Genomic DNA, 24,023 nt, shown 5'->3' on the forward strand with positions numbered 1-24,023 from the left:
ATATTAGATAAACTGGAATGTCACTCTCACTCATGGTTGCGCAAACCACACCCCCAAATATTCGAATGAGACGCAGGCCCCACATTTTAATTATCACTAAAAGAGCAAAGAACCCTTTTGTGACCTATAAAGAACCGTTGAAGATCTCAAAGGGTTCTTTGGGTCAGTATGTTTCCACATACCATCTCCCTTCCCAAAGAACCATTGAGGAATCAACATTTTTTAGTGTGTAGCCTACAGAATGTCACCTTTTATTTGAGGGTATTTTCACATCTGTTTTACCGTTTAGAAATGAAGGCACTTCAGGTGTAATACGCATTTGGACAAATTCACTTAGTGCATAACATTTAGTCAAAGTTTAATATTTGATCCCATATTCCTAGAACAAAATTACTAAACTCAGCAAAAAAAATAAACGTCCTCCCTCTGTCAACTGCGTTTATTTTCAGAAAACTTAACATGTGCAAATACTTGTATGGACATAACAAGACTCAACAACTGAGACATAAACTGAACAAGTTCCACAGACATGTGATTAACATAAATGGAATAATGTGTCCCTGAACAAAGGGGGGGGGGGGGGGGGGTCAAAATCAAAAGTAACTGCAGTGCATCTCCTCCTCATTATAAATAAGAATGTGTTCTTAACTGACATGCCTAGTTAAATAAAGATTAAATAAAGTTGTAAAAAAAAAAAAAAAAAAGATTTCTGATTGTTATGAAAACTTGAAATCAGCCATTCCGATTAATCGGTCTACCTCTAATATGAATGGTTGTTTTTAGACAAGGGTGCACCGAAAAATAGGCTCAATTATCTTGGCTACTTTATCTAGCTCGCTTCTTTACAACAATACGATGCAGTCAAGAACGGCACTACCAGATGGTATGATATATAACCTCTGGTATCAACTTCTTCTTTTTTTTTCTCGCTCTAAGGGTTTTTTTGGCATGGGAAACACATGTTAATATTTAAATATATATTTTTTACCCTTTATTTAACTAAGCAAGTGACTTAAGAACAAATTCTTATTTACAATGACAGATTTTTACCTTGTCAGCCCGAGATTTAATCCAGCAACCTCTTAGTTCCTGGCCCAATACTCTAACCACTAAACTACCTGCCGCCCTAACATTTCCAAAGCAAGTGAAGTAGATACTTTTTATTGTTTATTTCGCTTTTGTTTATTAACAGTAAACATTACACTCACAAAAGTTCCAACATATTAGACATTTCAAATGTCATTTTTGTGCAACTAGTTAAAGTACAAAAGGGAAAATAAATAAACATAAATATGGGTTGTATTTACAGTGGTGTTTGTTCTTCACTGGTTGCCCTTTTCTTGTGTCAACAGGTCACAAATCTTGCTGCTGTGAATGCACACTGTGGTATTTCACCCAGTAGATATGGGAGTTTATCAAAATTGGGTTTGTTTTCAAATTCTTTGTGGCTCTGTGTAATCTGAGGGAAATATGCCACAACACAACGGCCACTGCTCCGATCTCACCCCCCCCCCCCCCCCCCCCCCCCGCGAACCGCATCACCTTCTCATTTCAATTCAATTTAGGGGCTTTATTGGCATTGAAAACATTTCTCTCTCGCGAGCAAGTCTCCATTGAGGTAAGAGAAAAAAAAACAAAAAATCCAACACATTTATTTCAATTATCCAGAAGAAATGTATTATTTGAATAGTGAAATAATTTCCACCACTAATATGTATGAAAACACCTTCAAATAAGATGATACTGTACTGTCACCACGTGCTGGAGTATGGAGTATAGTTAAACGTTTTTAGCTTCACTGTCTGAATAAATGAAGTAGGGAAGTGTATATGTGCATGGCAGATTTTTTTTTTTTCTTATGCACACCGTATTAGAAAGCATTCAATTTCAGGGGTGGTTGTTATTTCAATGTAGATGATCAAGTTATGTAGATGGTGCGTGGGGAAACCGTGGCGTTGGCACTCCATCTCAGAGTGCTTTGATTTATACATTGTGAAATGAAGAAGTGTGTAGTGGTTGGTGGTGCTGGAATATTCTTAGTGTCATACACTGCATTTGGGAAGTATTCAGACCCCTTTTTCCACATGTTGTTACGTTACAGCCTTATTCTAAAATTTATTAAATAGTTTCCCCCCCTCATTAATCTACACACATTACCCCATAATGACAAAGCAGAAACTAGTTTAGAAAATTGTAGCAAATTTATTCCAAATAAACTGAAATATCACATATTCAAACCCTTTACTCAGTACTTTGTTTAAGCACCTTTAGCAGTGATTACAGCCTCCAGTCTTCTTGGGTATGACTCTACAAGCTTGGCACCCCTGTATTTGGGGAGTTTTTCCCATTCTTCTCTGCAGATCCTCTCAAGCTCTGTCAGGTTGGATGCGGAGTGTCGCTGCACAGGTATTGTCAGGTCTCTCCAGAGATGTTCAAGTCCTGGCTCTGGCTGGGCCACTCAAGGACATTCAGAGACTTTTTCCTGAAGCCACACCTGCGTTGTCTTGGCTGTGTGCTTAGGGTCGTTGTCTTGTTGGAAGGTGAACCTTCGCCCTAGTCTGAGCCTCTGAGCGCTCTGGAGCAGGTTTTCATCAAGGATCTCTCTGTACTTTGCTCCATTCATCTTTCCCTCGATCCTGACTAGTCTCGCCAGTCCTTACCGCTGAAAAACATCCCCACGACATGATGCTGCCACCACCATGTTTCACCGTAGGGATGGTGCCAGTTTTCCTCCAGACGTGTGACACTTGTTATTCACGCAAAAGAGTTCAATCTCGGTTTCATTAGACCAGAGAATCTTGTTTCTTGTTTCTTTAGGTGCCTCTTGGCAAACTCCAAGCGGGCTGTCATGTGCCTTTTACTGAGGAGTGGCTTTTGTCTGGCCACTCTACTTCTGGAATGTTATCCCATCTCTACAGAGGATTCTAGAGCTCTGTCAGAGTGATCATCAGGTTCTTGGTCACCTCCCTGACCAAGGCCCTACTCCCCCGATTGCTCAGTTTGGCCGGGCAGCCAGCTCTAGGAAGAGTCTTGGTGGTTACAAACTTCTTCCATTTAAGAATGATGGAGGCCACTGTGTTCTTGGGTACCTTCAATGCTGCAGAAATGTTTTGGTACCCTTCCCAAGATCTGTGCCTCGACACAATCCTGTCTCGGAGCTCTACGGACAACTCCTTCGACCTCATGGCTTGGCTTTTGCTCTGACATGCACTGTCAACTGTTGGACCTTCATATAGACCGGCGTGTGCCTTTCCAAATCATGTCCAACCAATTGAATTTACCACAGGTGAACTCAAATGAAGTTGAGAAACATCTCAAGGATGTATCAATGGAAATATTGCTCTTTCTGGAAGTGTTTTCCATTAACACAGAGTGTTGAAAACATTTAAGTCAAAGGCCTCCCTAGCTTACTGACTCTAGGTACTTCTACTACTACTACCATGGACGTATGGGACAAGAATTCAGCCCTGATATTTTATCCACACCAACACACATTACTGCGTGTGCTGCCAACTCACCATCTGCCTCCCTATTGTGCTGTCTACCAGTCTCAGCATCTTCTCTGCTGTCACTCTGTGCTACTTCTTATTCTTTGTCTCTTGCTGTCTGTCTGTGTGCTTAAGCTACTACTAATAACTTGTTCTCAACTGGCCTACCTGGTTAAATAAAGGTGAAATAAAAAATCCTTATACATTATAAAAGCCAAGCTACTGACTTAGGCTATATTGCAAATTAGTTCCTGTTTTATGTGTTTTTCTGAATCAGCACCTCCCTTAAGTGTTCATTACATTACAGGGCTCCAGACTAACATGTTCCCCTGGTACCACTGGTCCTGCTAACTTTTACAGGTGGTGGCAGCAGTCCACGATTTGGGGCAGATCCACATCATAAGTAATTATCTTATAAAGTCATTCATAGTGCTTTATTAAGAAGTATAATAAATAGACTACTGAAGTATTCAGGAAATACTTTGTTTCATTTGACACATCCAAGCAGGAATGCATGATTCATTATATTTAGACTATAGGTATATTTTACTATAGAGATACTATAGAGATTTTTATAGAGATGAATTACATAGTGCACATAAAGATATCCAAACTAATATCATAGGCTAATTAATTTTGGGTTTAACATCTGAGGAAGTGGAATCTCAAAACACATTAACTGTTATAATCTCCACCTGGCACAGCCAGAAGAGGACTGGCCACCCCTCATAGCCTGGTTCCTCTCTAGGTTTCTTCCTAGGGTTTGGCCTTTCTAGGGAGGTTTTCCTAGCCACCGTGTTTCTACACCTGCATTGCTTGCTGTTTGGGGTTTTAGGCTGGGTTTCTGTACAGCACTTATCAGCTTATCAGCAGATATCAGCTGATGTAAGAAGGGCTATATAAATACATTTGATTTGAACTAGATTGCCCAATGCCGGTAGCCGTCTATTCATCCAGTAGTAAATGTAATGTCCTAAAGCACTTTGAAGTTGTGAGCTACTACCCACGAGACCAATAGGCCTATGCCCTCGCAATGGCCGGTGCGCATTTCACGCGCTATTGTAAAAAGAGTTGCTATTGAGCTGAATATTTTAAATGTTATACAATCAGAATGCATTTTTCTCTTGAGCACATGGCGGGGGGAGAGGAGAGTGGCTCACTCATCACAGCAGTGAGGCTACAGGGGCCAGGTCAGACACCTTCCATACAGGAATCATGAGGATAATGCACCTTACTGATTGACCAAATCCTGGTTTTAGCCGCCCCCAAAAACAGGAGGTTTTTATGAGAGGTGACCAAGTAGAAAGCGATCTTTCTACATTCATAGGTACCCTTTCTATTTTTTACGATCCATGATGTTGTCTGTCTGGCTGAGAATTGGAGCAGGTCTTTTTGCTGATGCTGCATTTGACTTTGAATGTTTCTGTGCATGACCTCAGCTCATCCTATCAGACAACCGTGCCATCCCCTCTTGGCCAACCGTTGCCGCTGATCAGCCAAAGGCTCATTATAGATAAGTATAACAGAGAAATTGCGCAAAAAACAACAACAAAAATGAATCATGGGCCGCCAGCCATGTCACCCTTTTCGGCATTTTATTTTTATCTACAAAATATATTTTTGTGTGTGTCAATTTCCACCAGCCCAGCCCACCCAATTACACGTTTTCCCCCAGAATTGGCCAATCTGTCCAATCCGGCCCTGACGACGACGACGACAATGACTACTACTACCAGTATTACTACTACCATTGCTAATGTTACTTTCAGTACCACAACAGCTACCAGCACTCTTATTAAAACTGATCAGAGCTCACCCGGATGTAACATTAAAGGCGTCAGTCAGACTATTTTAGCACCAGTTGACGAATTCTAGGATTATATGGATGACTGATGACATTTGCGGCTAGCGGTGATTACCAATAATTGATGTCTTCAACATTTCATTCATGATGATTAAGTATTAATAAGTATGAAATCACTTCACAGAAATATCTATTCAGACTCGTCATATCCGTTCTTCAGCCAAGTAAGAGTAAGATAATGTGTGGTAAAAACATATAGCTAGAGGAGTGGTACTCATTGGGCATCCCGCAGGGCGCATTCTCCCCCCAAGTCCTTCATTTGCGGCTTGCGTTGAGTTTCTTATTTTCCATTCAAAATGCATAACAATGACTCAATTTCAATTCAGGCCTGCAGTAATCTTAGGTTTCATTACATACAGTCGGGAAGAACTACTGAATATAAGAGCAACGTCAACTCACCATCATTACGACCAGGAATATGACTTTTGCGAAGCGGATCCTGTGTTCTGCCTTCCACCCAGGACAACGGAATGGATCCCAGCCGGCGACCCAAAACAACGACGTCGTAAAAGAGGCAAACAAAGTGGTTTTCTGGTCAGGCTCCGGAGACGGGCACAACGCGCACCGCTCCCAAGCATACTACTCGCCAATGTCCAGTCTCTTGACAACAGAGACTGTAACGTTCTTTGCTTCACTCGAGAGACGCTATCGGAGTCGGTACAGCCAGCTGGTTTCTTCACGCATTACGCCGACAGAAACAAACATCTTTCTGGTAAGAAGAGGGGCGGCCTTATGATTAACGAGGTGTGATCATAACAACATACAGGAACTCAAGTCCTTCTGTTCACCTGACTTAGAATTCCTCATAATCAAATGTCAACCACATTATCTACCAAGGGAATTCTCTTCGATTATAATCACAGCCGTATATATTCCCCACCCAAGCAGACACATTGATGGCCCTGAACAAACTTTATTTGACTCTTTGCAAACTGGAAACCACATATCCTGAGGCTGCATTCATTGTAGCTGGGGATTTTAACAAGGCTAATCTGAAAACAAGACTCCCTAAATTGTATCAGCATATCGATTGCGCAACCAGGGCTGGTAAAACCCTGGATCATTGCGATTCTAACTTCCGCGACGCATATAAGGCACTCCCCCGCCCTCCTTTCGGAAAAGCTGACCACGACTCCATTTTGTTGCTCCCTGCCTACAGACAGAAACTAAAACAAGAAGCTCCCACGCTCAGGTCTGTTCAACGCTGGTCCGACCAATCTGATTCCACGCTTCAAGACTGCTTCGATCACGTGGATTGGGATATGTTCTGCATTGCTTCCAACAACAACAATACGCTGATTCGGTGAGCGAGTTCATTAGAAAGTGCATTGACGATGTTGTTCCCATAGCAACGATTAAAACATTCCCAAACCAGATACTGTGGATTGATGGCAGCATTCGTGTGAAACTGAAAGCGCAAACCACTGCTTTTAACCAGGGCAAGGTGACCGGAAACATGACCAAATACAAACAGTGTAGCTATTCCCTCCGCAAGGCAATCAAACAAGCTAAGCGTCAGTATAGAGACAAAGTAGAGTCGCAATTCAACAGCTCAGACACGAGATATGTGGCAGGGTCTACAGTCAATCACGGATGACAAAAACAAAACAGCCCCGTCACGGACCAGGATGTCTTGCTCCCAAACAGACTAAATAACTTTTTTGCCCGCTTTGAGGACAATACAGTGCCACTGACACGGCCCGCAACCAAAACCTGCGGACTCTCCTTCACTGCAGCCGTAAAACATTTAAACGTGTTAACCCTCGCAAGGCTGCAGGTCCAGCCGCGTCCTCAGAGCATGCGCAGACCAGCTGGCTGGTGTGTTTACGGACATATTCAATCAATCCGTATCCCAGTCTGCTGTTCCCACATGCTTCAAGAAGGCCACCATTGTTCCTGTTCACAAGAAAGCTAAGGTAACTGAGCTAAACGACTACCGCCCCGTAGCACTCACTTCCGTCATCATGAAGTGCTTTGAGAGACTAGTCAAGGACCATATCACCTCCACCCTACCTGACACCCTAGACCCACTCCAATTTGCTTACCGCCCAAATAGGTCCACAGACGATGCAATTGCAACCACACTGCACACTGCCCAAACCCATCTGGACAAGAGGAATACCTATGTGAGAATGCTGTTCATCGACTACAGCTCAGCATTTAACACCATAGTACCCTCCAAACTCGTCATCAAGCTCGAGACCCTGGGTCTCGACCCCGCCCTGTACAACTGGGTACTGGACTTCCTGACGGGCCGCCCCTGGGTGGTGAGGGTAGGTAACAACATCTCCACTTCGCTGATCCTCAACACTGGGGCCCCACAAGGGTGCGTTCTGAGCCCTCTCCTGGACTCCCTGTTCACCCACGACTGAATGGCCATGCACGGCTCCAACTCAATCATCAAGTTTGCGGACGACACTACAGTGGTAGGCTTGATTACCAACAACGACGAGACGACCTACAGGGAGGAGGTGAGGGCCCTCGGTGTGTGGTGTCGGGAAAATAACCTCACACTCAACGTCAACAAAACAAAGGAGATGATTGTGGACTTCAGGAAACAGCAGAGGGACCACCCCCCTATCCACATCGATGGGACAGTAGTGGAGAGGGTAGTAGGTTTTAAGTTCCTCGGCGTACACATCACGGACAATCTGAATTGGTCCACCCACACAGACAGCGTCATGAAGAAGGCGCAGCAGCGCCTCTTCAACCTCAGGAGGCTGAAGAAATTCGGCTTGTCACCAAAAGCACTCACAAACTTCTACAGATGCACAATCGAGAGCATCCTGTCGGGCTGTTGCCTGGTACGGCAACTGCTCCGCCTCTCCAGAGGGTAGTGAGGTCTGCACAACGCATTACCGGGGACAAACTACCTGCCCTCCAGGACACCTACACCACCCGATGTCACAGGAAGGCCATAAAGATTATCAAGGACAACAACCACCCGAGCCACTGCCTGTTCACCCCGCTATCATCCAGAAGGCGAGGTCAGTACAGGTGCATCAAAGCAGGGACCGAGAGACTGAAAAACAGCTTCTATCTCAAGGCCATCAGACTGTTTAACAGCCACCGCTAACATTGAGTGGCTACTGCCAACACACTGACTCAACTCCAGCCACTTTAATAATGGGAATTGATGGAAATTGATGTAAAATATATCACTAGCCACTTTAAACAATGCTACTTAATATAATGTTTACATACCCTGCATTACTCATCTCATATGTATATACTGTACTCTATCATCTACTGCATCTTGATGTAATACATGCATCACTAGCCACTTTAAACTATGCCACTTTGTTTAGATACCCTACAATACTCATCTCATATGTATATACTGTACTCGATACCATCTACTGCATCTTGCCTATGCCGTTCTGTACCATCACTCATTCATATATCTTTATGTACATATTCTTTATCCCTTTACACTTGTGTGTATAAGGTAGTAGTTTTGGAATTGTTAGGTTAGATTACTCGTTGGTTATTACTGCATTGTCGGAACTAGAAGAACAAGCATTTCGCTACACTCGCATTAACATCTGCTAACCATGTGTATGTGACAAATAAATGTGATTTGATTTATTGTTCCCTGGATGGCAGATAGATGGCAGTATAGCGCAGCTTTTGAACAGAAAGGCCGAAATAGAACGTTTGCCAAAACGCAACTGCTCAGCTACAGCAACTAACACGTATCAGTTTGCTACTAGATAATTTTGCAGTTTGGTCGACATGGATAGATTTCGTTGTAAAAAAGAAATGTAAATCTATTGACAATGAAAATGAGGGGGAAGAGCTGGAGAACAACATGACAGCTATGAAAGAACAACCACCGGAGAATCAGGAATATGGCTGTGGGAAAATGCAGTTAGCTAATGTAGTTAACGTGGCTAACATGGCTCCGGTGGCTAATTCAAGAAGAACACAAAGTTCCAAGAGAAATGGACAGACAAGTATTTATTTTATACTGCATGATGGGACTAGCTCACTTTGTCTTATTTGCCATTAGACAGTCAATTGTTTTCAACAATAACATTTTGTGCGACATTTCAAGTCACACATTGCCCACTTTGACACAACATATCCGCCACAAAGCAACCTCAGAAACAACAAAATAACACAACTCAAAGGACATCTCAAAGGACAACAACAAATGATGGACAGATCTAGCACTGTTGCAGAGAAGACGACAGAGGTAACATGAGATTGCTTGGCTACTCGCAAGAAACAAGAAGACCTTCACAGACGCGGAGATTGTCAAATAATGTTTTTTTGGCCTCAGCCAAAATATTGTATGCTGATTTCCCAAACAAGGAAGCTATTCTAAAGCAAATTAAGGGACTGCGGCTCTCAGTCTCAACCCTAACTAGACGCATAGAAGAATTCGGCGAGGACGTCGGTAAGCAACTGATTACTGTTGGTGCCGTGTTTCATTATTGTGCTTTGACGAAAGCACTAATGTAAGTGACGTTACTCAATTATGTGTTTGGGTCCGCTTCCCTCAAAACGAGTCGTTCAGAGAGGAACTTTTACGTTTACTGCCCCTTCAGGGAGAGGATATTCAGATTTTTTTTTTTGCAGATTTCATAATATTGACTGGTCAATCTGGTGTCTGTGTGCACTGACGGCACCCCAAACATGCAAGGCAAGGAGAAGGGACTCAGGCCTGATGAGAGAGACGATATTCCCGAATGTGTTACCTTTCATTGTATCATTCATCAGGAAACACTTATGGCTAAACTCAGACTGTGACTTGCAGGATGTGATGCAGCAAGTCGTGCGCGTGGTGAACATTATTATTGTGAGGGCACTGAATCACCGGCAGTTCTGCAACTTGCTGGAGGAATACCAGACAGAATACGGCAACTTGCTATTTCACAATGATGTGAGATGGCTGTCTTGTGGCAGAGTTTTAGAAAGATTTCTCTCTCTCCTCCCTCAAATCCGTGAATTTGTTGCAAGCAAGGGGAGGAGCCAGAGCTGGATGATCCACAGTGGATATTAAAGCTGTTTTAACTTACATCACCTACCACCTGAACACGGTGAATCTCCAGCTCCAAGGGAAAGCTACAACTCTGGGCAAAATGCTGCATGTGGTCACAGCATTTCAAAATAAAATCTCACACTGTTCATTTCCCAAAACTCAGAGCAGTCACCACATCCAACCCAGACATACTGCAACATGTTACCTTTGATGCATTTGTGCGTGTGTTGAAAGAGTTGGAGTTTGAGTCAAGATTCAAGGATATCATCAAGTACAAGGAGTTTTTCAACTTCATTGAGAATCCCTTTCATGTGCCAGTGTCATCTCTGACCCCAGTCATAACAGCCCTCTGTCCTGACCGTGCTGGACTAGAGAGTGAGATAGTGGAGCTGCAGGCAAATGACACATTACAAGGTGAACTAAGAGCAGGTGTTACCTATTTCTGGAGCCTTGTCAGACACAGAGTATCCACTTCTGAAGCAGTGTGTGTAAAAGTTGACATCCATTTCTTTTGTCAGGACTTATTCATGTGAAGCAACATTTTCAACAATGAACATTGTGAAACAAAAACAGAGAAACAGACAAACAAATGCACACCTGTATTGCCTCACAAGGATAGCAACAACAGACAATACATTTCAAATTAATTCCGTCAAGGAGCAGAAGGGACATTTTTCGCTCATCCAACTGGTCAAAATATTTAGAACACCTACTCATTCAAGGGTTTTACTTTATTTTTACTATTTTCTACATTGTAGAATAATAGTGAAGACATCAAAACTATGAAATAACACATGGAATCATGTAGTAAGCAAAAAAGTGATAAACAAATCAAAATATTTTTCATATTTGAGATTCTTCAAATAGCCACCCTTTGCCTTGATGACAGCTTTGGACACTCTTGGCATTCTCTCAATGCTTTTCCAACAGTCTTGAAGGAGTTCCCACATATGCTGAGCACTTGTTGGCTGCTTTTCCTTCACTCTGCGGTCTGACTCATCCCAAACCATCTCAATTTGGTTGAGGTTGGGGGATTGTGGAAGCCAGGTCATCTGATGCTGCACTCCATCACTCTCTTTCTTGGTAAAATAGCCCTTACATAGCCTAGAGTTGTGTTGAGTCATTGTCCTGTTGAGAAACAAATGATAGTCCCACTAAGCCCAAACCAGATGGGATAGTGTATCGCTGTGGTAGCCATGCTTGTTAAATAAATCACAGACAGTGTCACCAGCAAAGCACCTCCACACCATAACACCTCCTCCTCTGTGCTTTATGGTGGGAAATACACATGCAGATATCATCTGTTCACCCACACCGCGTCTCACAAAGACTGAGGTTGGAACCAAAAATCTCAAAGTTGGACTCCAGACCAAAGGACAAATTTACACCGGTCTAATGTCCATTGCTCGTGTTTCTTGGCCCAAGCAAGTCTCTTCTTCTTATTGGTGTCCTTTAGTAGTGGTTTCTTTGCAACAATACAACCATGAAGGCCTGATTCACATAGTCTCCTTTAAACAGTTGATGTTGAGATGTCTCAGTGAAGCATTTATTTGGGCTGCAATTTCTGAGGCTGCTTATCCTCTTCAGCAGAGGTAACTCTGGGTCTTCCATTCCTGTGGCAATCCTCATGAGAGCCAGTTTCATCATAGCGCTTGATGGTTTTTGCAACTGCACTTGAAGAAACGTTCACTGTTCTTGAAATGTTCCGTATTGACTGACCTTCATGTCTTAAAGTAATGATGGACTGTTGTTTCTTTTTGCTTATTTGAGCGGTTCTTGCCATAATATGGACTTGGTCTTTTACCAAATAGGGATATCTTCTGTATACCACCCCTACCTTGTCACAACACAACTGATTGGCTCAAATGCAATAAGAAGGAAATAAATTCCACAAATTAACTTTTGAGAATGCACACCTGTTAATTGAAATGCATTCCAGGTGACTACCTCATGAAGCTGGTTGAGAGAATACCAAGAGTGTGCAAATCTGTTATCAAGCCAAGGGGTGGCTATTTGAAGAATCTCAAAAATGTTTGTTACTTTTTTGGTTACTACATTATTCCATGTGTTATTTCATAGTTTTGATGTCTTCACTATTATTCAACAATGTAGAAAATGGTACAAATAAAGAAACAAACTTGAATGAGTAGATGTTCTAAAACTTTTGACCGATAGTGTACATGTGATGTAGCCTATTTGATATGTGTATGTATATATTTGTGATGTGCTGTACATCAAATCAATTGCATGTACTCTAATGCTCTGAATTTGCTCTCAATTGACAATATTGTAAGGAAAAAGTATGACAAATTAAAGATCTGTGCAGCTCTCTGAATGATTGTCTCACCCAAAATGGCCCCTTACAAAAAAATGGAGTAACACTGAGCTAGAGTATAGACCTCTTTCTGTGTTTACAAAACATTGTCGCACGATGGTGATGCACGCAAGTTGGTGGCAGAACAAGGAGTTAATATAGAACACCAGCAAAAAAAAGCCTATATTTACATGCTGCTTATGAATGCATTTCACACTACTTTTGGATTATAATTGGCTCGTATGATTGTCTTGCTTGGCAGTCCAAACATCCAACTGTCACAGGCAGTCCAAACATCCAACTGTCACAGGCAGTCCAAACATCCAACTGTCACAGGCAGTCCAAACATCCAACTGTCAGAGGCAGTCCAAACATCCAACTGTCACAGGCAGTCCAAACATCCAACTGTCAGAGGCAGTCCAAACATCCAACTGTCAGAGGCAGTCCAAACATCCAACTGTCAGAGGCAGTCCAAACATCCAACTGTCAGAGGCAGTCCAAACATCCAACTGTCAGAGGCAGTCCAAACATCCAACTGTCAGAGGCAGTCCAAACATCCAACTGTCAGAGGCAGTCCAAACATCCAACTGTCAGAGGCAGTCCAAACATCCAACTGTCAGAGGCAGTCCAAACATCCAACTGTCAGAGGCAGTCCAAACATCCAACTGTCAGAGGCAGTCCAAACATCCACCTGTCAGAGGCAGTCCAAACATCCAACTGTCAGAGGCAGTCCAAAAAGGCTAGTCTTTTGGACAGTCAATGTATTGTCTTTTAGAACATTAGGAGAACTCCTACAGGTCCTTCAGTCATTTAAAAAAATAAATTGGCTTTATAAAATCCATATGGTATTGGGATACTTCTCTGTGGGCGTACTGTACACTTGAACATATTGTTTCATGGCTTTGGTTGTAGAGTCAAGCTGGGAAATAGACACAGGATTAGTACAAAAAAATGGCCACTCGAAAAGACAATATATTGGCAGTGTGGTAGCAAAAATGACATTAACAACCATTATACCACACAGATACATATTCTCATGGTTGAGACAGGATCAGAGGTGGAGATACATCATTTGGGTTGATTGTTACCAGCAGTCGTTTTACTTCTACTTAATCTCAAAGCAAGAAACATCCAGGAAGAGATGCGATGGGCACTACTAGGCTACATGAGAAAGAGCAGGATGAGAAGGGAGAGCCTCTAATGAGTACAGAGCGTGGGGATGTGAGTGGGGCTTACGGATCCAGCAAAGTCTTGTCAACGCCACTTTGAAGTTAATGGATGACATGCAATTAAAAAGGCTGGCCGAAAAATTCACGCTATTCATTTGAATAGGGAATCTGTGGATGCTGTATGCTTTTAAAAAAAACTCTCTAATGAGAGCATGCCTTTTCCTAAAACTTCACACATGATGGTAGAGTATTAGTGTATATTATTAGTGTATATTTATAGGGCGAAATGCACTCGTTTGACTGCCTTTTCAGGTTAGGTCGTGGATTCTACTTAATTTGAGGACGGTAGCATTCAAAAACCTTCTTCAGAAGGAATTGGCTGTGTTAAATACCTGTACCTGATCATGGATTTAGGACACTCACAACTGCCTGAGGCTCCACAGTGTTTTTTAAATCATTCTGTGTGAACTTGGGGCTAGCTAGAGATACTACATTTGTGGCTAGCGACTGGCTGCATTTGACTGTTAGTGCTAGCTTGGGGTCTGAACTAGCCATCTGCACACTAAAAAATAATGGTTCTAAATAGTACCAGATAGGGGTTATTTGGCTTGTAACCATAGCAGAACCCTTTTTTGAAGGTTTTATAAAGAACCATGCTCATAAGGTTCTAAATGGAACCTTTATTGTGCTATTAAGAACCCTTTGCTAAGGTTCTATAAAGAACAATTAAAACAGGTTCTATATAGCACCAAAAAATGGTTCTGCTATGGTTACAACCCTTTTTGGGGCTATATGCAACCCTTCTTTATGGTTATTTGAAGAACCTTTATGGAGACCCTTTTGTAGAACCATACAGTGTATTTAATTCTGGTCAGCCATATTATATTATTAAACTTGCATAGGTGTTATTATTGTTCTATTGAACAAGTTGAAACAAGTGAGCTACAGTAACTCTGGAACAGAGGAGAGAATTGATAACCACTTACTGATTTAGTCAACTGTTTTTAATTGACACAAGGCCATATAGAAGTCTTTCACAAGACACCATCACTGGCTATAGTCATATATAACATGCAATAGCTAAACACAACATATATTAGATAAACTGGAAGGACACTCTCACTCACAGTTGCACAAAAAGATCTGTGCACAAACCACACCCCAAAATACCCTTAGATGCTTCCCCTATATTTACATGTTCAATAAAGGAGGAAAGAACCCTTTTTTAAATGCAAAGAACCATCAAGAGCTCAAAGGGTTCTTTGAGTCATTATGGTTCCACATAGAACCATCACTCTTCCCAAAGAACTCTTGAGGAACCCTCATTTTTTTTTGTGTGTGGGAGAGTTTCCAGGTTGGGTCCAGACAACCAGTTTACACGTAGGGTGGTGTGGGTGTAGGGATTAGAGGTCGACCGATTATGATTTTTCACTACCGATACCGATTATTGGAGGACCAAAAAAATCAGATACCGATTAATCGGCCAATTTTATATATATATATTTTTTTATGTATTTTTTTATTTGTAACAATGACAATTACAACAATACTGAATTAACACTTATTTTAACATGAATATAATACATCAATAAATCAATTTAGCCTCAAATAAATAATGAAACATGTTCAATTTGGTTTAAATAATGCAAAAACAGTGTTTTTGCATTACTAAAAAAGTGACATCACTAAAAAAGTGTTGGAGAAGAAAGTAAAAGTGCAATATGTGCCATGTAAGAAAGATAACGTTTAAGTTCCTTGCTCAGAACATGAGAACATATGAAAGCTGGTGGTTCCTTTTAACATGAGTCTTCAATATTCCCAGGTAAGAAATTTTAGGTTGTAGTTATTATAGGAATTATAGGACTATTTCTCTCTATACCATTTGTATTTCATATACCTTTGACTATTGGATGTTCTTATTGGCACTTAGTATTGCCAGTGTAACAGTCACAGTATAGCTTCTGTCCCTCTCTTTGCCCCTACCTGGGCTCGAACCAGGAACACATCAACAACAGCCACCCTCGAAGCAGCGTTACCCATGCAGAGCAAGGGGAACAACCACTCCAAGTCTCAGAGCGAGTGACGTTTGAAACGCTATTAGCGCACACCCCGCCTAATCTCGGGAGTTGATAGGCTTGAAGTCATAAACCGCGCAATGCTTGAAGCATTGCGAAGAGCTGCTGGCAAAAAGCATGTAAGTGCTGTTTGAATGAATGCTTACGAGCCTGCTGGTGCCTACCATCGCTCAGTCAGACTGCTCTACCAAATCATAGACTTAGTTATAACATGATAACACACAGAAATACGAGCCTTAGGTCATTAATATGGCCGAATCCGGAAACTATCGTCTCGAAAACAAGATGTTTATTCTTTCAGTAAAATACGGAACCGTTCCGGGTGGCATCCATAGGTCTAGATATTCCTGTTACATTTTACAACCTTCGATGTTATGTCATAATTACGTAAAATTCTGGCAAATTAGGCGGCCCAAACAGTTGCATATACACTGACTCTGCGTGCAATGAAAGCAAGAGAAGTGACACAATTTCACCTGGTTAATATTGCCTGCAAACCTGGATTTCTTTTAGCTAAATATGCAGGTTTAAAAATATATACTTCTGTGTATTGATTTTAAGTAAGGCATTGATGTTTATGGTTAGGTACACATTGGAGCAACGACAGTCCTTTTTCGCGAATACGCACCGCATCGATTATATGCAACGCAGGACACGCTAGATAAACTAGTAATATCATCAACCATGTGTAGTTAACTAGTGATTATGATTGATTGTTTTTTATAAGATAAGCTTAATGCTAGCTAGCAACTTACCTTGGCTTACTGCATTCGTGTAACAGGCGGGCTCCTCATGAGGCAGCTGGTTAGAGCGTTGGACTAGTTAACTGTAAGGTTGCAAGATTGAATCCCTGAGCTGACAAGGTAAAAATATGTTGTTCTGCAGTTAACCCACCGTTTCTAGGCCGTCATTGAAAATAAGTTCTTAACTGACTTGCCTAGTTAATAAAATATTATTTAATGGTGTCATTTTTTTAATTTTATTTTTAAATCAGCCAAATCGGTGTCCAAAAATACAGATTTCCGATTGTTATGAAAACTTGAAATCGGACCTAATTAATCGGCCATTCCGATTAATCGGTTGACCTCTAGTAGGGATGAATGTCTGTTCACAGAGGCGTAAGCAGACCGGTTAGTTCTTTCAACGTTGCCACCCCCCTGCAACAACCTCCTAACACAGGTTTAGATATGGGGTAGAAGGCACTAGCATCTTCCTTAGGACATCTCCCAAACACTTCTCATTGAGACGTGCCTCTGTCTCTACAGAAGTTGCTCTTGCATTGTTCTTCACCAAAGGACATTGGATCCAAGAATCTGTCAACATCCCACTGGTTTATTTAAGATGTGAACATACGGTTGAATTCATCTATAAAGACGTTAACTCCCGCTATTAAATGTTTCATCAGCCTGTGGTACTCCTGGGGCGTGTGGAGGTTACTATTGAACATTATTCGCTTGGTAATTACCCACCATAAACTACTGGGGCTGTGTCCTCCTTCCTTTGTCCTCATTGCATCCCATTTTTTAAAATAATGCCCTCTTTTTATTGCCCTGGGATTGCTGGGCACCATCATTAGTGTGGAGGGAGAAATTCCACCAGCCTCTCTTTTTTTTTGTGATGCTTGAGGGACACCCTCAGCATGGTAATCACTATCACCCCCGTTTTGGCAATGAACCTTCAGAAGAAAGGGAACATTCATATTTAAATTGGTATTTTAAGATTTAGATTTATTTCAAGGTTTTTCCAATTTATTTTATTTCTGTATTGAACATCAGTTGCTAAGAACAATTCAGTCATATATGACAGTACTTGAAAGTGCAAAGAAACAATTATGAGGACTAATAAGCATAGGTGTCACGTCAGCTCTCCTCCGATCTAGGGTGACGTTTCAGTAAAAAAAAAACTAACAGAAAAGCATTGTCTGTCGGTAGTTGATTGTTGATCATTTTTTGGTACTTTTTCTCCCCAATTTCGTGTTATCCAGTTGGTAGTTACATCGCTGCAACTCCCCTACACATTCGGGAGAGGCAAAGGTCGAGAGCCATGCATCCCCAGAAACACGACCCTGCCAAGCCGCACTGCTTCTTGACACACTGATTCGCTTAACCCGGAAGCCAGCCGCACCAATGTGTTGGAGGAAACACTGTCCAACCCTCCCCTAACCCGGAAGACGCTGGGCCAATTGTGCAATGGAGTGCCTTAGACAGCTGCGCCACTTTGGAGGCAAATGAGGATTTAAGCATAATATGCGAAATAGTGGTATAAAGAGCTTGCGCTGAATGGACTGTGTGCATTAATACATTCCATAGGAAAGGTCACCAGCTGATTTATTAAACCTAAATAGGATTGTACATGCTTGTTCGAACACCACAAATGACTTATGAAATGTGTGACAAAAAAAAGCACAAGTTAAACGAATACCAGATTTGTCATTGGGTGGAAATGATGGTGTCGTTCAGTTCAGTGCTCGGAATCTCGCCTGATCTCACAAATTGCTAGCATTTCTACCTCGACAGAGAAGTTGGCTGCGCTAAGTGAGGTGACAGGCTAGCTTGAGGATGTTAGACTGGCTTTGTTTTATAGTCTACTGTGTGTATAGCACTGCTTCTGCAGATCCACTCCTAATCGTCTGACATGAACACACACGGAATTTGATGTTGTGAATTATTATGCTATTTTGGTAGTTGTACAATGCTGGCCTTAATATTCTATTAAAAAAAATCTCTGCAGTCCAGGGATCCAGTTTGTATTGGTTTAATTGAAATGTTGCAATTGTATGAGGTCCTAATGGAAACCAGAGTACTATAGCAGACAATTACATAAATATACATACAGGGTTGCTTTTGTTACAAATCAACTGGCTTAACATTATGTAGATACAACCCACACAATCCATGCACAACAATGCTGATAATGCCCAGGCGTTTGTAAAAATGTTCAAGGCAGTATGTTCATGTTCACTCTTCTAGATGTAACATAAAAATGTTTAAAATTATGACATAAATCCTTTAACCTGTTGTGAATTTACCTCAAGGTTTTTTGTAATTGTTAGGTCTCAAGTTCACTTTTTAATTATTTTAATAGATACACAATTGAGACAATGTTTAAGTGTCTTTGAACGAGTAGTAGGTGCCGGGCGCACTGGTTTGAGAGTCCATGCCCTGACAAATTGAGGCTGTTCTGAGGGCAAAATGGGGTGCAACTCAATATTAAGAAGGTGGTCCTAATGTTTGGTATACTCAGTGTATATACAGTATACAATGTATGTGTCCATTACTGTCCGCACGCGTCTCGGTGTCGACCACTCATCTCTGCCTTGGCAAAATGTCAGTGATCTCATGGAACCACATCGCATATTGAAGCGTATATACCACCAGTTTTCAAGTCCATTCACTCTTGTTTCATGCCTCTGACATGCGGTAATGATAAAAAGTGTTATAATTAATGTGATAGGCTCATGTTTTATGGTACGGCGTTCCCCCACTATTTATTTTTCTGGGACACCGTACCGGACCACACCGGCATACTGTCACCCCCTGGTTTTATTGTCCCACACTGGATAGGGGCAGTGAAATGTATTGTTTTTTTTAGTGTCAGCCGTAGTAGTATGGCGCCCATGGAGCAAATTAGGGTTAGGTGAACTTGCTCATGTTCACATCGACAGATGCCTCTGCCATTGCAACCTGGAGGGAAAGCTGTTATAACACGAAATACGTTTCCATCCACAGTTTTAATGCGAGTAAAGGCATATAAAAAAAAAAAATCATGACAGCAGTGAAGTTTCGGTTACAAGTATAAATGCTTACAGATAATTTGTTCATTTGACATGGTGGGATCTTTTTTGTGTTGGTAAAATTAATTATGTGAGAAATGCCAGTAGAAACGCCTTTCTGCGCAAAAATGTATATAATATCCATCATATCGAATTAAACTTTAAGTCACGTGATGACAATAGTGTGGTCCTCCTACTACGACTTGGGAAAGCATGCAGTTTATTTGGCTACAGATTAATTAAGTTATGATGAACTTCACAGGGTGGTGAAAGTGCAAGGTTTGATGCTCGTTTCCAATAAATATTGAGGATCTTATTCTGGTGACATTATGATTGACTGCCGTTTGACAAATATAAATATGAATAATCTCATCAAGTAAACTAGTCTACCTGCGAGGTGTTGGCTAGAGCAACACGCCAAGAACAGAGTAGGCACATTTGCTATTTAACGCAAAAGTTTTTGACAAAACTATCGGTAGAGATGAAAATGTGATGGAAACTTAAGATTTTTATTCAGTACATGAAAACTTAAGTCTATTTGGTGGAAATACATCACGTACACAATGTATACAAAAGTATGTGGACAGCCCTTCAAATTAGTAGGTTCGGCTATTTCAGACACACCCGTTGCAGCCAGGCAATCTCCATAGACAAACATTGTCAGTAGAATGGCCTTACTGGAGAGCTCAGTGACTTTCAATGTGGCACCGTCATGGGATGCCACCTTTCCATCAAGTCTGTTCGTCAAATTTCTGCCCTGCTAGTGCTGCCCCGGTCAACTGTAAGTCAAATCAAATTTATTTTTATATAGCCCTTCGTACATCAGCTGATATCTCAAAGTGCTGTACAGAAACCCAGCCTAAAACCCCAAACAGCAAGCAATGCAGGTGTGACCACATCAGTGAATCAACCCACTCAGGTGACGCACCCCCTCCAGGGACGGCATGAGAGACGGTGATGAGAGTAAGTGATGTTGTTGTGAAGGGGAAACTTCTAGGAGCAACAACGACTCCGCTGCAAAGTGGTAGGCCAAATAAGCTCACAGAACGGGACTGCTGATCCTTGTTCTCAGTTGCAACACTCACTACCAAGTTCCAAACTGCCACTGGAAGCAACAACAGCACAAGAACGGTTCGTTGGGAGCTTCATGAAATGGGTTTCCATGGCCGAGCAGCCACACACAAGCCTAACATCACCATGTACAATGCCAAGCATCGGCTGGAGTGGTGTATAGCTCGCCGCCATTGGACTCTGGAGCAGTGGAAACGCATTCTCTGCAGTGATGAATCACGCTTCACCATCTGGCAGTCCAACGGACAAATCTGTGTTTGGCAGATGCCAGGAGAACCTGCTCTATCTAATACATAGTGCCAACTGTAAAGTTTGAAGGTGGAATAATGGTCTGGGGCTGTTTTTCATGTTTCAGGCTTGGCCTCTTAGTTCCTGTGAAGGGAAATCTTAACGCTACAGCATACAATGACATTCACCCAAGTCATAGACTGTTCTCTCTGCTACCGCATGGCAAGCGGTACGGAGTGCAAAGTCTGAGACCAAAAGGCTCCGTAACAGCTTCTCCCTCCAAGCCATAAAACTGCTGAACAATTAATCAAATGGCCAACTGGACTATAACCCCCCCCCCCCCCCCCCCCATTTGTTTTACACTGCTGCTACTCGCTGTTTATTATCTATGCGTAGTCACTTTACCCCTATCAACATGTACAAATGACCTCAACTAACCTATACCCCCGCACATTGACTCGGTACCCCCTGTATATTGCCTCATTATTGTTACTTTTTATTATTATTTTTTTTATTATTATTATTTTATTTGGTAAATATTTTATTGACTCTTTCTTGAACTGCATTGTTGATTAAGGGCTTGTAAGTAAGCATTTCACGCTAAAGTTTGATTTGATTAGAAGATACTGTGCTTCCTACTTTGTGGGAACAGTTTGGGGAAGGCCTTTTCCTGTTTCAGCATGACAATGCCCCTGTGCACAAAGCGAGGTCTATACAGAAATGGTTTGTCGAGATCAGTGTGGAAGAACTTGACTGGCCTGCACAGAGCCCTGATCTCAACTCCATCAAACATCTTTGGAATGAATTGGAATGCCGACTGCGAGCCAGGCCTAATCGCCCAACATTAGTGTCCGAACTCACTAATGCTCTTGTGGCTGAATGGAAGCAACTTCCCGCAGCAACATCTAGTGGAAAGCCTTCCCTGAAGAGTGGAGGTTGTTCTAGCAGCAAACGGAGTACCAAATCCATATGAATGCCCATGATTTTGGTAGGAGATGTTCAACGAGCAGGTGTCCATAAACTTTTGGTCATGTAGTGTGTTTTAGAATATTTGCATGAAAATCTGCCACCAATTGGATGGAAACCAAGTTACTGTCAGAATGGACCTACAGATGTAGGATCTTAATTTGAGGAAGTTTGCTACAGCAGAAAATAATTCTGCAGCAACTGGAAATGCGAATAATTATGTGTATTATAATTAATGTACATTTTGGTACTTTTTTATTTGGGAAAATCAAGTCCGAATTTTCTAAATGGAATTTACAAATATTACCTTTTTAAAAACTCAAATACACTACAAGTTTGCATTTCATGCTGTGCAGGAAAATTCTCGGGCAACAAAAGATTGATCAAATTAAGATCCTACATCTGTAGCCTTCGCTGTATTCTTTCAGTCTCCACAGGGAGACAAGTTGTATCCCACATGAACAATGTTGTGACATACATGTCTGGAAAGGTACAAGCATCGGTTGCTATAGGCCGAAATGGAGTAGGAAATTCGTCCCGAACCTTATGCGTTAGTGCCCTGGCGTAAACTTCCTCACCGGACAGAACATTTCTAGCTAGTTAGATGGAGGACTACTTTCTCACGGACTACTTTCACTGAGTGTATATTGCAAGTGAGTCGCTTGTATGCACCATGTCAGCTAACGTTAGCGTTACACGCTTTCCACCACTGACTGGCTGTGGCTATAATTACCCGACTATCTGCGTCCGCATTGTGTTCGCCGCTGTCATGTTTTTAAAGGGATTATTCCCCCATTTTAAGCCTCGCCTAACCAAACTCGTGATTTATATGTCTGAAATTTTTTTTCACCCCTTTCAAAGTTCCTGAGACAATCCCCCCATGTTCCCAAATCCGAGAGTAGTATCCTTGGCCTCCCTGCTTCCATGGAGGATAATACTGTTCTGCCTGGAGTGAAAGTATTCCAATATTCAGCTAAGAAAGACAGGCAGGCATCCACACAAACACTGTCCTCTACTCAATAAAAACAATGCACTGTCAATCAGAGAGAGACAATAAGAGCTGTGTCGATGTTCCACATCTTGCCAGGCTCAGGACCTTGCAGTGGAAATAAACTACTGCCTCCAACATGAGCAGCTGAGAGTCGATATCAGAACCAAGTAGCAGTCTTGCCCTGTCTGGATATTGTTGGATTTGTAAATGGACTTGTGCATGCTTTACAGCAGGGGTAGGTAACCCTGTTCCTGGAGTGCCGCAGGATTTAATTCCAACTAGGGAACACACCTGACCAGCTGAGCTAATGGGTCAGTTCAGTGATTGCCTAACTTCAACATACCTGGTCTTCCAGGCCTGTTAAATCAAAAACGTGAAGTGCCTGCGGCAGTCCAGGACCAGGGTAGATTACCCATGCTTTACAGAATCACCCCTGATCTCTGCAATACTGGTTTCCACTATTTTAAAGCAGGAGGCTATGCCATTTCTAAGTTACATACACTTTTATGGTAAATAGCGCTGTCTGCCTAATTATAGTCAAGTAGCACAATCACCTTCTCAGCAAGAAGAGAAGTATAATCAACCTTGTTTTATTAATGGTTTTTGTCTTCCAGTGATTCTTTAAAACGCTGTTTTTGTTGAAGCGAGGATTCTCTATGCCCGGTGTCATTGTCAACTTAGCTGACTTTTCACCTCGGCAGTGTGTCTGCAAAGCTCCAGTTCAAACATCATGAATGTGGATCACTTGATGAATCATGACCCCTCTCTCAGAATGAAGACATATCCTATCTCAGTGATGTTGTCTTTGCTCGTTTGAAGGGCAGCTTTTAATCCCCCAGTGTGGTGGTGCTACTGCCTTTTATAGCACCCGGTGTGGTGGTGCTACTGCCTTTTTATAGCACCCGGTGTGGTGGTGCTACTGTCTTTATAGCACCCGGTGTGGTGGTGCTACTGTCTTTATAGCACCCGGTGTGGTGGTGCTACTGCCTTTATAGCACCCGGTGTGGTGGTGCTACTGCCTTTATAGCACCCAGTGTGTTGGTGCTACTGTCTTTATAGCACCCAGTGTGGTGGGGCTACTGTCTTTATAGCACCCAG

This window comes from Oncorhynchus clarkii, chromosome 16 (genome assembly GCF_045791955.1).
Source record: "Oncorhynchus clarkii lewisi isolate Uvic-CL-2024 chromosome 16, UVic_Ocla_1.0, whole genome shotgun sequence".
Classification (NCBI taxonomy): Eukaryota; Metazoa; Chordata; class Actinopteri; order Salmoniformes; family Salmonidae; genus Oncorhynchus; species Oncorhynchus clarkii.